This window comes from Sturnira hondurensis, unplaced genomic scaffold, assembly GCF_014824575.4.
Source record: "Sturnira hondurensis isolate 20B ecotype Veracruz unplaced genomic scaffold, ASM1482457v3 Scaffold0006667, whole genome shotgun sequence".
NCBI classification, from domain to species: domain Eukaryota; kingdom Metazoa; phylum Chordata; class Mammalia; order Chiroptera; family Phyllostomidae; genus Sturnira; species Sturnira hondurensis.
Window position 1 is genome coordinate 594,958 of NW_028079298.1, and position 16,902 is coordinate 611,859.

Here is a 16,902-nt window from a genome sequence, read left to right on the forward strand (position 1 = left end):
TCTGCGTAAGCCATCGCAGCGTGTCTTGAGAAGTGCTGGTAGGGAGAATGTGCGCAGATTTTCAAACTCTTGTCTTAAAGTTTTATGCACCCAGTATTTTGTCGAGTATAATGCGCACTTTTTTTGCCCACTTTTTCAGAAGAAAATAAGGCTGTGCATTATACCGAGGTAGTACCTGAAATACCTTGTATCTGTTCTTGTGTCTTGTATTATTCGTTCCATAAAATTAATTGTACCATAGTATGTTCAAAAATAAATGCTCAAATTTTTATAATACAATAAACAGGTATCTAAATATAAGGAAATATTTTTTTCCCTGAAAGCTTGGCCTGAAACATGGGTTCACGTTATACACAGGAAAAGGTGGTACCTACAAAACATCTTATTAAGAAGGTAAAAAAGAAGGAAATCTTACCATTTTGCCAGGGCATGGATGGACCTGGAAAGCATTATTACTTAATGAAATGAGAGAAAAGGCAAATACTGTAGGATTTCACTCGTGGAATGTAATGAACAAAATAAAAACAGACTATTACATACAGAGAACAGAATGACAGCTGTCACAGGGGAGGGGAGTTAGGGGGCTCCATGAAAAAGGTGAGGGGGTTAAGCGAAACAAACAAACAAAAAAAACTTCATAGACACACTCAACAGTATAGTGATGGCCAGAGGGAAGGTGGGTGAGGCAAGTAAGGAAGATAAAGCAGAAGTAAATTGTGATAGAGTCTTGATTTTGTATAGTGAACACTTAATACAATATACAGGTGATGTATTATATAACTGTGCACTTGAAACTTATAAAACCAGTAACTATTGTTGAAATTTTAATTTTTTATCCTCAACTGAGGGTATTTTTCCATTGCCTTTTAGAGAGGGGGAAGAGACAGAGGAAGGGAGAGAGACTAATCAGTGAGAAAGAGAAACATTGATTGGTTTCCTCCTGCATGTGCTTGGACCAGGGACCCGAAACCTAAGTATATGGCCTGACGAGGAATCGAACTCATAGCCTTTCAGTTATGGGACAATGCTCCAACCAAGTAAGCCACACAGGCCAAAGCCATATGTAATTTTATTAATCAATGTCACTCCAGTAAGTTCATACAAATTTAAAAAATAAATTTTAAAGGGAAACAATGTTTTATATAGATTAAATATTGAGATGAAAATATTTTTGATATGTTGAACTAGACTACATTATTAAAAGGCCAAACAAAATATGGGTATTGACAATTCTGCATTGAAAATGATTCAAAAGAGTTGAACAAAAGCTTTCAAGTGGCCCTAAGAATTAAACCAAATTATTTAATTTCTGTTTTACTTTAGAGCTATGCATACTAGCAAAACAATTAAAATCCACAGATAAGTTTGAAAAGTGGTTACAAAGAATATGAAACAAAATTTGTAAGTAACGAGGAGGAATTATGTGTTTAAAAAGCAGACATTTTACACCCTTAGTGTGAAACATTTGAACCTGTAGAGAATTTTTGATTGCATTTAAAATTAGACAGTTGAGACAGGCCAGTAAGACAGGACAAGTATAATAAGGAAACTGAGATAGATAGATAAAAAAACGGCTGAGCAATTTACAGCCAGATACAAAAGGTCACCTCTCTAGACATAATAATATCCAGCTCCAGGCCCAGAAAAGCAGCAAAATCAGGTGGGCAATGCCAGGACCAGCTGCAATGACAAATGACCTCCTGCTCTGGTATTACTGTGAAACATCCAGGAGGAGCAAGGAGCAGTGTCCTCCATTGGCTAGGATGGCGGCAAGGGGAGGTTCTCAGAATGAGTGCACGGAAAGCTGGAAATATCAATGAACTGAGCCTGAACCCATGAAAAGCTAGCAAGATAACTGGGTAGAAAAAACACCCTTCTCCCCCATACCAGACTGGGGGTGGGACCAAGAGAAGGCAAGTAAAGGCATCACAGAAGTCAAATTGGCACAGGGTGTGTTGCTGGACCAAAGAGTCCTATTGGTCCAGCCTGGGGTGAAAAAAAGGATTTGTTGAGAGGTGGACCCACAGGAAGCCCATGAAAGTGTGGGAAATTGATTGGTCATTTTGAGAAAGTGCCTGGTCCATCCCACACCCGAACTAATCCAATCCCAAGGAAACAAAGAGGCTGTCTGGTTTATGACTCCCTCTGGCTCTTTACCTAAACTCACACAGTGCACTCACCTGCTAAGGCCACGTGGCCCATGGCCTCCAGAAGGGAATCTCTCACTCACTCTTGCTCACCTGCTGATGCACTTGTCAATACTTTCACATGCTCTCCTGACAGTAACAAACTTGCAGTCCTAGCAGCCACATAGCCCATGGCAGTGCAAGATCCACAGGCAGGTTCCAGGAGGGAGTGTGAAATGAACAACATACAGGAACAAACGAAGCTACCTGGGTGGGGACTATGACTGCTTAGCAACCACTTGTGGGTCCCCAAGCTCTGTGCTCTAAATTGGAGCTGGAACTCTGGACACACTGGCATTTGTCTTTGTCTTGCTGAGGAAATAGGCTTTGAAATGAGAATATGCCATTCTCCCAGATCACACAACACCGCTTTCCTATTGAGTCAGCATGTGCCTCACGAGTTTAGCTTTTGTGCAACAGGCAGCTGAACCTCCACTGTTTTTTGTTCAGTTACACGGGTGCTGACCAATCAGTGGACACCATGACCCTGAAAGAGCACACCTAGAAAACCGATGAGTATTAGGCTGAAACAATCCCTTGAACCTCCCCTAAAATCCCCACCTATAAGAGAGACAAACTCCTCAAGACAAACAACACAGCACACTCTGCCTTCGGAGAGCCACCTGCTCCATTTGCTTCTTGCTCTATTTCCTTCTCTTCTGCCTCCAAAGGCATACATCTTCACAATTCTAGGGGTCCCGACAAGTCTTGCAACCCGGAGAGCAGTGGGCATGGCAGTTCATCCCAGGCAATCCCTGAACCTGTCCCCAGGGCCCGTTTTCTCTGGCTTTTCAGTTAGTTGAGGCAGCTAGCCTGGGCTCTCATGTTGCTCCTTCTGTACTGACTTCTTCCTTGTTTCATTGTCACCAGCTTGAATAAAACTTTTAGCCACCTGGACTTCTTCTTTTTTTTAAAGATTTTATTTACTTATCTTTAGAGGAGAAGGGAAGGAGAGAGGGAGAGAAACATCAATATATGATTGCCTCTCATACCTCCCCTGCTGGGAACTGGCCTGCAACCCAGGCATGTGCCCTGACAGAGGATCCAACCCTGATTGTTTGGTTTGCAGGCCCCAATTGAATCCACTGAGCTACACCAGCCACGGCAGTCACCTGGACTTCTGTTGTGATATCTTTCCTACATGAAGTCAGGAACCCACACACTACCTGCTGGCCCTAGGCAGACCCACTCAGGGCCAGTCTCCTGTTTGGTAACACAAGTACCGAAATATCATGTCTAAGATTATGTTTTAAGACTGAATTCCATCTGCTGTGTTTTCTTGCTCTTTTGCTCCCTCTGAGGGAAGGCAACTGCCATACTGATTAATTCCCTCTAGACAATCCTGCATGACGAGGAACTGAGATCATCCTCTGGCCAACAACCTTCCAGAAAGTGAGGCCCTCAGTTCAACAGCCATGGAGAAATGAATCCTGTCAGCAATCATGGGAGTGAGGTTGAAAGAAGATCCTCCCCGCACCAGTCAAGTCTGCAGATCACATTGCAGTCCTGGCCCACACTTTGGTTGCCACTCTGCTGGAGATCTTGAGGTCGAGGAACACAGCTAAGGCATGCCCAGATCTGACCCAAGAATAAGGAGATAACAAATGTTTGCTGTTTCAGTCAAGCGAGTTTGGAATAATTATTTATGCAGCAATAAGATTCTAAACACTCTCCCAATTTACTGTTATTGAACCCTGGCTAATCTTACACATATTGTTTTAGTAATCATTATTATGCACTTTTCACAAATGTCCAACCCAATTACCCCTGGCCGTTGATGAACCTCTATTAACATTTATTTATTATTTTATTAGGGCAGACAATGGAAAATGGCAAGTATAAATATTATCCCTCCACCCCTCACAAAAAATCAAAATTAACAACTGGCCAACCATTCCCCAGATTCACTTCTACTTTACAAACTATAAATATTTTCTTAGGACATGCTTACATTTTAATAACAAAATACATAAATATTTTCTTTACATTTTGTATAAAAGACTTGCCAAGTGGGTAGGGATCCTATCATCTTTCTACGTATTGTTCTTTGACGAGTAAATTACAATAAATGAGAGGAAGTCAGATTTTGTGAAACATGAAGAACTAAATGTTCAATTTTTGCTTATTTTCAATTGTATGTAGAACAACAAGCCTCAGTGCCAACTAGGAAAGAGTAGGGTTGAAAATTGCTTTAAATATCTTGGGAGACAAACAAGAAACAGAAGTAACCAGGAAAAAATAGATGAAAGAGGAAGAAAATCACAGAAATAAAAAAATTCCCAAACTAATAAAACTTTGACCGGTATGGAAATGTAATTGCAGAAAGAAGTGATTCAAAAGATATCTAAAGTGGCAGACAGAGCCATCAAAGAACAACTGTGGAAGCAAAATGTAGTGTCTGTGGTTAACAGCAGAAGGCAACAGGCAATATGAAAATCTCAAGAATGCAGTAGAGGCAGTAAAGGCCAAGGTGGTCAAGGAGTATAGATCTCCCCATTGTTTTCCAAGCACAGTTTACACAAGTCGTAAGTATACCATGAAGAAAGATAATAGATTTGGAACCACAGAGACTAAGTCCAACCGTTTGTTTACTTGTGACCTTACAAAAGGCATCTAATCTTCATTTTATCACCAGTGAAATGGGGGTAACCTTAAGATTTATACTTAATACACTTAACATAGTTTGGCATATCAAATGTGCACCATAAAAGGTTGCCATCAGCCCTGGTTGGGTAGCTCATTTGGTTGGAGCATCATCCTGATGGGCCAAAGCTGCAGGTTTGGTCCCCAGTAAGGGCACATGCAAGAATCAACCAAAGAGTCCATGAATGGGTAGAACAACAAATCAATGGCTGTCTGCCTGTCTCTCTCCCAAATCAATAAAATTAAAAAAGCAAATAAATGGTTGCAATTACTATTATGATTAAAACCTATGAGAAAGCTATTCTTTTTATTCGGGCAAATAAATTTTATAGGAATTTTGTCCTTTCCTCTTGGCTCTGGCTTCTAGGAAACGCAAAGCTGAATCTCTAGTAAATATGGTACATAATGTATGTACTCAATTCAGCTCTCAGTTCCCTTGTTTCCTATTTGCCCCTTATATTTCATACTTATTTGCTTCCTTATTATGGCATTTAATATATCTCTGTAAATTATGTAAAATAACACACATTTCTTCTTTAGAAAGACAGTGTTTGTTGGGGACTGGCCTGCCTGGTTTCAGGAGATGAACCCCCCCCCCCGGCTATGGCTGAGTGAGGGACCTTCGGACCTTAAGCCACTAAGGAGACAAAGCTTATCTCCCTGGCAGGGGTACTGCTTCTGCTTTTTTTTTTTAATAACTGGCCCCCAGTGCTTGATCAGTTAGCCAATGATGGGTAAGATTACCCAAGGAAGGATTGACCTAAGGAATGATCACATGGAGGCCCCAGGGAAGGACTTGGGGAGCTATGGAGAAAGGGGGTGATGGACCTCAGTCTGTCTGCAAGATGTCTCTGAGAATTCCTTGGTTATCTGCCTCCTCTGCCTGATTTAAGCCTGAAAGCAAATGACAGAGGGTGGTGCAGCCTTGTGCTGGGAACTGCAAGTTCCCAGGTGATCTGTCATGAGAAAGAATTCCTAAAAATCCTGTGAAGCCCGCTTTGATGAGAATGTTTTTAGTTAAATGATAAAGGCCCAAGCAAAAAGTGAGTTTATGTTCCCAAAGTTCTGTAGTCTTTTAACTGATAGACCCTGACTCAGGAGAAGTCCTAATGATTCTTTGTATACTATCTACTGTTTACTGTCTGACAATGATTAATAAGTTGTACCTGAACTGCTGTGCAAAACAAAACAAGACAAAACAAAACAAAACAATAAAAGCCTGTCTAGGCGAGGGTCAACGTGCTCTCTCTCTCCTTGAGAGAGAGTTGCCAGGACGCTCCAAGCCACTCTCCCCTTGATAGGGTGGCCAGGCCTTTTGGAGGCTCTCCACTCTTGAGGGAGTAGCTGTGCCATCCCTTTTCCTCCACAGGACTCAGTAGTCCATGTGAATTTGTCTCATTTCTCTTCCATGATGCTGCAGTCACTGATGGTCAGTGCACGTGTCAAGTGTTAGTAAATTGTTAAAAACCTACTTATAGGTTTTTGATTTCTCCATAACCACTACATTACTAATTCCTGGAATGTGTCATTTTATACTCCTATCCTATGCAAAAAATGTCCTATCATATGTTCTAGTGGAAGTACCCTAATCTTTTTCTTAAACAAAAGTGGTAAAGCTGTAACATGTAAAACACTTCCTGTGTTCTTTGCTCTGTTATGTTCAATGGCCAAGATATGGAAGCAACCACCTAAGTGTCCATTTATTGATGAATGGATAAAAAAAGTTGTGCATATATATAATGGAGTATGACCTAGCCATGAAAAAGAATAAACCATCTGCCACAACATGGATGGACCTACAAGTTATAAGTCCATCCATGCAGAGGGACTTGCTCTCACGGGGCTACAATCTCTAAAACCACACAGAGTGGTTCCCACCAAGAACAGAATAGAGATGTGGATGAAAAAAATCAAAAAGTGATATGCCCAAAAAAGCCATATTTGACTCTGAAGATAGGCTACATCAAACACCTGTGTGTTTTCATAGATCCAGGGAGTCCCTCCCCCAGCCCTATCCCTGTTCTGATGTGGCCTTACCATTTGCAGTTGAAACTCTCAGGAAGAGAAAAGACCCCAAAAGGATGAGCACCTGCTCTGTGATTTAGAACTGGCTGATATGTAAGAGACCTAACAAAATGAAGTTCCATGTAAGTAAACTTCTGCAGGTACCAGATAATCATAAGGTGTAGCAGCCTCATGCTTGTGATAAACAGGAGGTCTGAATGTTGGCAAGCCAATAAAATATTTTCAAGCTTTGAAGATTAGTGTACTTGAAGATTTTGGATGAGTACCATTAGGAAAGTGTTTTGTATGAAGGTGTCATTATAATAATGAGTGTTTTGCATTTGGGGGAGCTGTGTAATATTTGGAATATTTTGCTAAAGGGAAAAAGATTAGTAGCTGGTTTTAGTGATTTCTGTAGAATATGAGAATTTTAGTTTTTTTGAGTCTTCTTTTTTTCACTCCAAACTTAAATGAAAGGTTGAGTAAGGAAAAATTGAAAGCAAAAACAAATGAACTCTCTTGATCATAATAATTACAAAAGTATTTCATGTGCATATCAATTTTTTAAGATCTTATATATTTTATTTTTAGAGAAAGGAGAAGAGGGAGAAAAACATCATTGATGTGACAGAGAAACATTGATTGTTTGCCTGTTGCATGTGCTCCAAAGGGACCAAACCTGCAATCCAGCCAGGCATGTGCCCTGACTGTGGATCCAACCAGCAACCTATCCTTTGTGGGACAGAGCCCATCCAAGTCACATCAAAAAGGGCTCAGTGTATTTTCTAAAGTACATTGACATCATTATCTGATCCAATACCTATTTATAAACAAAGAAATTATAATTAATTCAGGTTTGCTGTGATAATCCCCATGAAAGAGAGGAGGAAAATGAGGATCAAATAGAGCTTCATCCTCAGCAACACCATCCTTTTGAGAAAATGCCCAAACCAGTATTCTCTTCCTGGTGTGTAATGATCCTCCCATCTGCTCTTCCTTCCTTCCCTCTGCTTTCTTTTCTTTCTGCCCTTCCTTTCTAATCTTCAGATTTTCTAACTGACAAACATTCAAATTTCAATTGTCTTGATAATACTTTTCATACCAAATATATATATATATATATGTGTGTGTGTGTGTGTGTGTGTGTGTGTGTGTGTGTGCATACATACACACATTTCTGTTTGTGGAACACAAATTGCATTTAGATATGTGTCTCTGGTCTTCTCCAGACTGAAGGAGACCAGCGACACATTCCTCAGCTTTTTCTCATCTTTTCGTGGCCTTAACATTTTTAAAGAACATGGGCCAGTCAGTTCCTTTGTGAAATGTCCCTGTCTTTGGATTTGTCTGATGTCTTTATGATTAGGTTCTGGATATCCATTTCTGGCAGGAATACAGTGCTGTTGTGTCCTCAGTGCATCAAAGGAGAATCAGTAAACCTGACCCTTTACTGATGAGCTTAACCTTGATCACCTCCATAAAGTGGTGTCTATCAAATTTCTTAATTTTAAATTACTGTTTTTCCTTCCATGATTTTGAGTATCCTGTGAGGAGATTGTCTAGGGCTATGTAAACATATAATTTCTCACCAAATTTTGACAGTGAGCTGCACACATGGTTCCCTCTATACCTAAACATTAAAATTGGTCTTTTGAAGTAAAATCATATGACTTCAGTTTGGCAATGCCATACAAATTGGCATCACAGTCCTTAAAACTTTTCAAAAGTTGCCAACTCTAATTAAAATAAAACCAAAACTTACCATTTCATAATTAGGTCACTGCAGGATCTTACCCCTCTCTGCTTCTGGAATCTCATGACTAATTCGAGACATTCCAGTCACACTTGATTGTGTGTGTGTGTGTGTGTGTGTGTGTGTATCCAAATTGGCCCTGTGCTCAAAGCCTATAAATGAGACCATTGACCTTCCATCCCACAGGCAAAGTTTCACTAGCTCAGGCCTCAGGGCCCCGACCCCAGACCTCATGCTCAGCTGGAGGAGCTCTGTGTGAACTTCTTTAGGGATTCAGACAACTTCTGTGTGATCCTTTACTGAGACAGCCCTTCTCTAACTGTCCTCAAAAATAACATGAGTGGCTACCCCCATTGTTCTTCATTTTATCACACTGTTTTGTCTTTAGCACTTACTATGGTTGCAAATTATACATTTATTTGTTTAATAAATAAGTGTTATTTATTAAATAAATAGAGTTTACTGTTGCACAGTCATGGATACTTCTGGTCAAGATGACAGCATAGGTAAACATGGCTTGTTTCCTCCCACAACCATATCAACATTACAACTAAAATGTAGAACAACAGAGGAATTCAGAAGATGGCAGCTGAGTAGGTAAGATTCTGGTCCCACACAGGGAAACCACCAACCCTAATTGGGAGACACTTGGAAAGACAGACAAAGTCTGGGAGATTGAAGCTACACACACACAGCGAGCAGCACATCCATAGCTACAGCGCCATCCAGGAGAGTTCCAGAGAGAAACTCTACCTCCTAAAATAACCAGGGCCATTGGCAGGCTGTGGAAAGCCCTGATCAAGAGAGATTTTGTGCTTTTTGGAGAGGTAGAATGGGCAAAGAACCTGCCCAGGTGCTGCAGTGGGCAGGGGAGGGCAGCAGGTTGGGGCACACAGACTCTTTTAAAAGAGGAGCCGAGGCGAGACTAAGCAGGGACCCTATATTGCATGCGTGCACACACAGCAATTCTCCCAACAAAGAAACCAGAGAGAAGGGATAATTTTCTCTCACTGAGTTCAGCTGCACTGGAAGAACAGAAAGTATCACGCTGAAGAAACGCTAAAGTGTGGCTAGGGCTTGACTAGGACACAAGACAGTGGCAAACACTAGACTCTGATGAAACAAATCCCCCCATGGTCTTCTGCATTATTTGATTTATTTTTTCTCCTTCATAGCGTTTTAACTTTTTTCTTTTTCTTCAAGTTTGCTCCTATTTATTCACTATGTTTTTATTTTAGTTTATTTCAGAGCTCATATTTAACTCTCCCATTCTCATATTCCAGCTCACCTTCTTTCTTCCTGTTCTTGTTTTGTTTTAAATTTTTTTTTCTCTTTCTATCACTTGTTTCTATTCCACACTTACTATTTCTCCTCCCTCCAGGCCCTCAAAGCCATGTTTTGTGACAGTAGTCATCTCATAACCTTTTTCCATTGATTATAATATCCTTATTCTTTCTCCACCTTTGTTAATCTTTGCTCATGCTTTGTTGATATGGTAGTGGTTGTTGCTTTTCTTCAATTTATTCTGAGAAGTTCTCTATTTTTGTATTTCAAACCTGAGATTGTGTTGTTCCTCTCTCTTACTCCATTTTTCCTTCCTCCTGCCCTTTGGTTTTGGTTTTTTTTTTTTCATTTTAAATTTCATTCCCCGCATCTTAGCCTAGTTTTATTCCACACTCACAAATGTTTCCTCTCTATACATTCTCTCAAAAATCAATTTTCTTCCTTTAGACAGACTATAATTAAGTTTTCTTTTTTTCTTCTTAATGCCTTCTACCAGTGTTAATCTTTGCTTATTTATTGTTGATACCGCTTTGGTATATATTTTCTTCAATTTTGTTCCCATTTTTTCACTGTTTTCTAATTTTTAAACTCACATTATACTCCCTTTTCTTACTCCATGTTGCCTTCTTCCCTCCCATTTTTATTAATGGTGTAAAAGTTTATTTTTTTCTTCACCTTGTTTCTATTCTCTACTCTTATATCTCCTCCCTCTACTCTCTCATAATCTTTTTTTATTTCTCTTAGTCACTTCATATTCATTTTCCATCTTTTTTTCCACTTTTTTTTAGAGGGGAGGAGAGAAGGAGAGAAATATCAATGTATGGTTGCCTCTGGTGAGTCCCCTGCTGGGAACTGGCCTGCAACCCAGGCATGTGCCCTGACTGGGAATCGAACAGCGATCGTGTGGTTCACAGGCCCGGGCTCAATCCACTGAGCTACACCAGCCAGGGCCATTTTCCATTTCTTATACATGTCTTAACTCATTTCCAATTTATTAGTAGTTGCTCATTAGTTGTTGATAATATGGCTATGTGCAGGGGTTATTTTTGCAGGTGTGCATTATGTTTCCTGGGTTGTTTTGTTTTGTTCTGGCAGCATTTGTACAACAGCATACAAGACATGCAGGATGGTGTGACTCTCAGTCAACCAGTTGTAGAGAAGAACACTCCAAAAGTGACTCAACACTAACCAAAAATGAATTACAATAAGAGAAGCCACGTAAAGGGCATGAAGTTCATCTGAAGAACATCCAAGTCAGGAGCTCAAGGAGACAGCACCACTGAGTCCCATATCTCCTACCACAGAAATTCACCTGTAAAGATGGGGAGTCAAAGCAGATCAACCTAATACACAGAAAAGAACAAAAAGAGTTACCTAAACTGGGGAGTAAAAGAAACACCCCTCCAACCTGAAAGGAAAGGAGGAATTCCCAGAAAAAGTGCTAAATGAAATTCAGGCAAGCAATCTATCAGACACAGAGTTCAAAATAGTGGTTGTTGGCCCTGGCTGGCGTAGCTCAGTGGATTGAGCGAGGGCCTGCGAACTACGCGATCACGGTTCGATTCCCAGTCAGGGCACATGACTGGGTTGCAGGCCAATTCCCGGCAGGGGACACACGTGAGGCAACCATACATTGATGTTTCTCTCCTTCTCTCCTTCCCTTCCCCTCTAAAGATAAATAAATAAAATCTTAAAAAGAATAGTGGTTTTGAAGGTGCTCAAGGAGCTCATGAGAACTACAAGGAACTCTATGGAAGCTACAAGGACTTACTGGGAATTACACCAGCATAGAATCTATGAGTAAGAAGAAAGAGTAAACAAAGAATAAAATATTGCAAGTGGAGAATATACTAGAAGGAATTCAGGCTGGGTAGATGAAGCAGAGGACATAATCAGCAAGCTGGAGTACAAGGGAGAAACAAACATGCAGAGATAAAACAAAACAAAAAGACGCAGAATGAGTCTTTCCTCATTTTCCTTAGAATAAGGATATTTTAAGGAAGCTACAGAACAATATGAAACATAATATTTGTATCATAGGGATACCAAAAGGAGAAAAAAACAAGGGAGAGCAAACCTGTTCAAAAAAAAAAGAATGACAGAAAGCTTCCCTAACTTGGAGAGGGAACAGGTCACACAAGTCCAGGAAGCAAAGAGGGTCCCAGTCAAGATGAACCCAAAGGCCTCCTCCAGACACATTATAACCAAAATGGCAAAATTTAAAAATAAAGAGAGAATCTTGAAGGTAGCAAGTTAGAAAAAACTAGTGACATACAAGGGAGCTCTAATAAGGCTCTTAGCTAATTTCTCAAAAGAGACATCATGAGCCAGAAGGGAATGGCACAAAATACTGCTAGTAATGAAAAGCAAAGATCTGCAACAAAACTACTCTACCCATAAACCTCTCACTTAAAAAGGGAATGAAAATAAGGTGCTTTCCAGACAAAAAAAGAAAAGCTAAAAGTGTACATCTCTACAAAACCAGCATTGCAAGAGATGCTAAAGGGTCTGCTTTAAGAAAAAGAGAAACACACACAGAAAAGGAGAGAGAGAGAGAGAGAGAAAGACAGAGAGACAGAGAATGAGAGGAACACAGGTACAAAGGAAAAATGGCAATTAAAAAGTACTTATCAATAATAGCCTTAAAGGGAAATGGATTGATTTCTCCTATGAAAAGGTATAGGGGAGCTGAGTGAATAAGAAAACTCCATCCCCAGATATGCTGTCTACAAGAGACCCACCTCAGAACAAAAGACAGGGTGAAAGTGAAGGGATGGAATAAATATTCTACGCAAATAGACATTAAGAAAAAAACTGAGATTGCAATATTTATAACAGACAAATTAGGCTTCAAACAAAGGCCATACCGAGAGAAAAATAAGGCCATTATATAATACCATTATATATTGGCCTTATGTCCACCAAGAGGATATAATCCTTGTAAACATATATGCACCCAACATAGAAGCAGCTTGGTGTATAAAGGTAATCCTGGAGGAGTTCTAGCAAGATGTCAACAGCAATAGAGTAATCATAGGACTTTTAACACTCCACTGTGAACAACGGATAGATCTTCCAAACAAAGAATCAACAAAGATATGTGTCTTTGAACTACACTCTAGATCAAATGGACTTATTGGATTATATATAATACAAATTTCACCCCCCAAAAGCAAAATGCACATTCTTTTCAAATGTATGTGGAACATATTCAAAGGTAGACCACATGGTAAGGCACAAAACAAGCCTCAACAAATTCAAGAAATTTGAAATTATATCAAGCAGCTTCTTGGATCACAAGGGCTTAAAACTAGAAACCAACTTCAAGGAAACAAACTCAAAAACATTCAAATACATGGAGACTGAGTAACATGTTGTTAAATAATGAATTGGCTAATAAGGAGATCAAGTAAGAAATAAAAAATTGTCTGGAAACAAATGAAAATGAACACACAACAACTCCAGACCTCTGGGGCACAGTGTGCATAACTGCAACAATGTAAAAATACTAACCAACACTATAAAACAAGAAAAGGAAAGACATTTTGGTGCCAAAGAAGAAAAAAAATTATTTTACCATACAAAATTATGATATAAATTATCCTCATAAAACCTTCAAGAGAATATACAGACACACTACCGTAACAAATGGGTTCTTCAACATAGCTGAAAAAATTATGTTATTTGTCTACAAAAGCCTATAATGATCATTATCTCTTAAATATCTCATTCAAAACAACCAAACTACAAGGTACCTAGAAACAAATCTAACAAAAGATGTGTCAGATCAGTATCGACAAAGTTATTATTTTTGAAAGCTATTATAGATGTGTTAACAGGAAAATATAATATTGCCCCGGCTGGTGCAGCTCAATGGATTGAGTGTGGGCCTTCAAATCAAAGGATTGCAGTTTGATTCCCAGTCAGGGCACATGCCTGGGTTGCAGGCCAGTTCCCAGCAGGGGACGCAGGAGAGGCAACTATACATTGATATTTCTCTCCCTTTCTCCTTCCCTTCCCCTCTAAAGATAAATAAGTAAAGTCTTTTTAAAAAGATGTGTCAACTTCTAAAAAGAGAAAATATAATATTAATGGGCAGAAAATTCAATATCCTAACCATGGTAATTTCCCCAAAATAAACCTGTAAATTTATCAAAATCCTAATTATGATACTAACTACATTTTTAAAAGAAATTGACAAGTATTATAACTAACTTGAACAAGTAAGACACAATTCTGCCCATGTCTTTATTCTATGGGACCAGTTCCTCACACCCATGGTCACATTGAGTTTGTCTCACCAGGTCTGACCCTGCTTCCTCCAGGTCATGTTTTTGTCTTTTGGGTGTGGAATCTGCCCACAGGTTCAAAGAGCAGATCAGAGGTTGAAAAGGAGCCTGTGATAGCTGCTTAATTTCAGTGACATGCCCAGTGGTGAATGGGTCTGGATGCAGCTCCTGCTGCAGTAAATGTGCCAGCAACTCTGTCACCTGTTTCCAAAGCTCTCTGTGGAACTGTCTAAAGGTCCTCATGCTTCCTGTGCTTGACTCCACTGTTGTAACTACTTCCAAGGAAAAAATATGCAGAGAAAAAATTCTTAAGTCGCTCGAACATGAGGTTTCTGCTAATGGAAAGCTCCTTAATGGCAAAACTTTAGTGGCTAAATATTGCCCTGGGATGTGAGTGTATGTGTGACTTTTCAATGTGTACAAATGGTTCTGACCTTATTTTGGCAATTTCAGTGCAGGTTATATGCCTTCTTTCAGAATCTGGTCTTCTTGCTCTTTGGAAGACCTAACCATTATCTTCACTCTGTGGAAGGGACACATGGACTTATGGTGGGGTGTGATGAAAAGCTGGTGCTGCCAGATGGAGAGACAGCATGGAGCAGTGACATGAACTCCACCCTGGCAATTCTGAGATGCATGCTTATTGTCACCCTTTTGTCACATGTTAGTAAGTCTAAGCAGGTCTTTAAACACTCTGAATCTGTCAGAATTTTAGCAATGTTAACAGGACTTGATTGACTAGCTTACTTCAAAAATACCTTCCTGTTATAAAATAATGATCAAAGGTGAAACAGCAGAAGAGTTATCACCTCATCATCAAATGCATACATAAAAATTTCATTAAATATGTAAGCATTTAAAAAATCATGTAACAGACATGGAATCCCAGAAGTGAGGTTATAACCAGGGTATAAATTCAATACCCTACAAAATTCATTTAGTAAATATTGCATTAAAAGAATCACTGTTCTGATCATTTATTCATTCACAAATATTTTTGGGTTCATACTCTGTGGAAAAAGGGTTACAAGGTGCCGTGAATGTAGAGACAGGCTTGTGTGCTTGCTACTTAAGACAAAGCGCTGGTTTGGGCTCATTGTAGAGCATTCCATGCCTCTTCACTGGCCAGAACTTTCTACTTCATACTAAACTGAAGGGTACTCATGAGGCTTACAACCAGGGGTGCATCTGACAGTGGCAGCCAGTCTTGGGATTACTTCTGATCCTGCCTCTGCCAGTGACCTAAAGGCAGCTTTACCTTGGCTTACTTCTTTTCTATAAAGTTCCTAGGGAACCAAAGCAGAGCACTGAGTATGCTCTCTCCTGTTGCTTCCTCTGCCCTAAGTTATTCCTTTATTTCACTGTTCTCAGCTTTAATGAACACAGTCTCAATGTCACCTGGACATTGCCCTGAAACCATTTCTATATGAAGGCATGAACCCACAAACTACAGTCATGCCTGAGCAATACCCTCTCCATTCTCAGGCCAGTTCCATAAAACCACCATTGCCAATTCCTAAGTCGAATTGGACTGTTATGTTAAATTCTAGGCTCAAAAAAGAAAGAGAATGAGTGTTCAGTGGAGCAACTTCCTTTGAGCGATTTTAGTTATAGCCAAAGAAATGCAATCTCTCTCCCCAGGGATGGTAAGAGCTAATTAGAGTGGTTATTGTTGCTCAGATAACAAATTCAATTAAATGTTGAGTGAAGTTAAATGTAGCCCATTAAGCAATGTAGCACCTAATGTGACTGTTTCAAGCTATAAAATGGTGCTAGGGTAAATTACGAACATATTGACAATGGTCACATTATTGAATGTAAGGACACTTAAGTGTAATATATTAAAATATTTAGTATTAGAATGTAGTAATGTAAGTATATGACCCTTGTACAAAACCCAGAAAAGTTACTTAGCAAAAAAAGAAGGAGCAGTCAGTTTTATTGGTTCAATTTTCTGCAGTTACTACCAGTAACACATTGGTGCATGCATTTCCAACTTTATTCATCATTGTATTACTTTATATTTACTGAATTCTAAAATTTAAATCTGTTTTAGAAGTTATTTCAAGAATATACGGTATAGTGAACATATTTAAAAATTCTATATATACATATACAAAAATTATGTTATGTATATGTATATGAGTACATATTGTTCACACATCCTTACAATTAACAACTTTATATCTATTTCCTTTACACTATTTCATGAAATATATTTCATATAAACAAACTGGTATTGTTGAATATTATAATTTTTCCTGTTATATATTTACTGTTGGGGTACATTCCTCTTATTTATTTAGTATAAAGCTTAGAACATCTAAGAGGACAAGAAAAAAAAAACATGAGAGATGCCTCCATCGTGGTTTCAGGCACTGCATCAGGCCAGGGCGAGACCTCTAGCTGGACCAGGCACTAGCCAGTGAGCATGTACTTTCTACGAATGTGCATTGTTCTCGAACTCTTCTGAAAGTGGATCTGGAAGAGCAGGAGAAAAAACAGATTCACACACACACACACACATACCTGATTTTTTCTTTCTTTTCCAGAGACAGGAAAGGTATCCCTGCCTTTAAGGGAACTCCTGCCAATGAACCACCTTTCCCAGATTATCTTTCCAGACTGAAGTTCCCTCACCTTTTGACATTGCATCCTTGGGCTTTGGATATTCCAGACTGATCCAAAGAAATTGAGCCTCACACAGCTGCTTTGAAGTAGGAAAGCTGACCTGCACCAAGGC